We start from the raw sequence: 2398 nt of genomic DNA on the forward strand, positions 1-2398 counted from the left end.
CAGGTAGACAGGGTGGTGAAGAAGGCATTTGGCACACTTGTCTTCATGGGTCAGAACATGAGATAGGAGTTGGAAAGCCATGTTGCATCAGTACAGGTCATTGGTGAGGCCATATTTAGAATACTGTGTACAATTCTAATGCCCTTCTATAGGAAGGATGTTGTTAAACTTGAGAAGATGCAGAAAGAACTTACAAGGACATTGCCGGGACTGGAGGCTTTGAGTTATAGTGAGAGGCTGAATAGGCTGTGGGTTTTTTTCTTGGTGAATCGGAGGCTGAGGGATGACCTTACAGAAATTTATAAAATCATGAGAAGCATGGATAGGGTGAATAGCTAAGGTCTTTTTCCCAAGGTAGGAGAGTCTAAGACAAGAGGGTATTGTTTTAAGGTGAGAGGCGAAAAATTTAAAAGGGACCTGAGGGGTAACTTTTTCACACAGAGGGTGGTGCGTGTCTGGAACGAGCTGCCAGAGGAAGTGGTGGAAGCTGGTACAATTACAGCATTTAAAAGGCATCTGGATGGGTACATGAATAGGGAAGGGTTTAGAGGGATATGGGCCAAATGCTGGCAAATGAGACTAGATTAATTTAGGGTATCTGGTCAGCACGGACGGGTTGGACCGAAGGGTCTGTTCCTGTGCTTTGTGACCATATGACTGCCCTCCCAGTCCTGAGGTGAGATCACTGCTCAAGGATTTGTTGGGATGAATGGATGACGTTGTTCAACAAGGCTGTCTCCCAAGTTTCCTGTTTTAATAAATCATTCACTGGGATTTTTAAAACCCTCTCAGCCTGGCTGTAGCTCTGTGGGTCAGAGAGGAGAGCGGCCAATTCGGGATTCAATCAGACTCCAACAAGGAATCTCATCGGATATCCCGAAGGTTTCACTCCAGAGCCTTGAGTCACTGGGAGTTAAGGGGTTAAAACAGAGATAATCCATCCGACTACATGGGGGAAAACTATTCAAGCCTCTGTCACCTTTTTCAAGAAGGGTGATCGAGAAATGAGGGAGGGAGTTTGGGGAGGAGGTCGTGAAGGTTATCAGGGACTGCCCCCGAAATGTGCAGGAAACAGATCAGGAGCTCCTAATCCCTCCCTGATCGATCGCGCTCACTCCCAGTTTTCAAACTGGAGAGGGTACAGAAGAGATTTACCAACATGGAAGGTTCGAGTTTCAAGGATAGGCTGGGACTTCTTTCAATGGAGCGTAGGAGGTTGAGAGACAACCTTCATAGAGGTTTATAAAATCATGAGGGGTATAGATAGGGTTAATGGTAGGTGTCTTTTCCCCTAGGACAGGAGATTTCAAGGCTAGGGGTCACACTTTTAAGGTGAGAGGAGAGAGATCATACAGCACGGAAGCAGACCCTTCGGCCCAACCAGTCCGTGCCGACCATAATCCCAAACTAAACTAGTCCCACCTGCCTGCTCCTGGCCCATATTCCTCCAAACCTTTCCCTATTCATGTACTTATCCAAATATCTTTTAAACTTTGTAACTGTGCCCGCACCCACCACTTCCTCTGGAAGTTCATTCAACACACATGAACCATGAGAAAGAAAGTTCAGCACTCTAAAATAGGAAATATTTCACAGCTGTCCTAGCTTTAGGTGGTGAACTGGCAACACAATGAGACAGAGTCAAAGCATAATTTGTAAATTCATAAATCAGTTTCTATGTGTTAAGTAACCAGCCAGCGATAAATCAGACAGAAATCCAAGCTTTGGGCCAATATCTGGACTGACTCAGCTGACCTTATATAAGGCAAAATTCTTCCGAACGGATAAAAAACAAAACACAGGGCTCCAGTTTGCTCATACGATTACAGAGTTCTAACTATATTTATAAGAATTTGGATAAGAACATGAATGGGAAAGGTTTGGAGGGATATGGGCCACGGGCAGTTTAGTTTCAGAGAATCCCTAAAGTGTGGTAACAGGCCATTCAACCCAACAAGCTCACACTGACTCTCTGAAAGAGCATCACTCTCAGCCTCCCTGCCCTACCTTATCCCTGTAACCCTGCACTCCCCATGGCTAATACACCTAACCAACACATCCCTGGGCACTATGGGACAATTTAGCATGGCCAATCCACCCTAACCTACACATCCCTGGACACTATGGGACAATTTAGCATGGCCAATCCACCCTAACCTGCACATCCCTGGGCACTATGGGATAGTTTAGCACGGCCAACCCACCCTAACCTGCACATCCCTGGGCACTATGGGACAATTTAGCACGGCCAATCCATCCTAACCTGCACATCCCTGGGCACTATGGGGCAATTTAGCACGGCCAATCCACCCTAACCTGCACATCTTTGGACTGTGGGAGGAAGCCGGAACACCCGGAGGAAACCCACGCAGACACGGGGAGAATGTGCAAACCCCAC

General features: G+C 46.7%; 1 protein-coding gene across 1 annotated transcript in view; it reads right to left on the reverse strand.

Moving 5' to 3' along the window:
* The window catches only part of LOC125487643 (EGF-containing fibulin-like extracellular matrix protein 2), a 13343-nt gene that overhangs the window by 9221 nt on the left and 1724 nt on the right, over positions 1-2398 (reverse strand). The window lies entirely within an intron of this gene.

The sequence above is a fragment of the Rhincodon typus genome, chromosome 43, assembly GCF_021869965.1.
Source record: "Rhincodon typus isolate 14 chromosome 43, sRhiTyp1.1, whole genome shotgun sequence".
NCBI lineage: Eukaryota > Metazoa > Chordata > Chondrichthyes > Orectolobiformes > Rhincodontidae > Rhincodon > Rhincodon typus.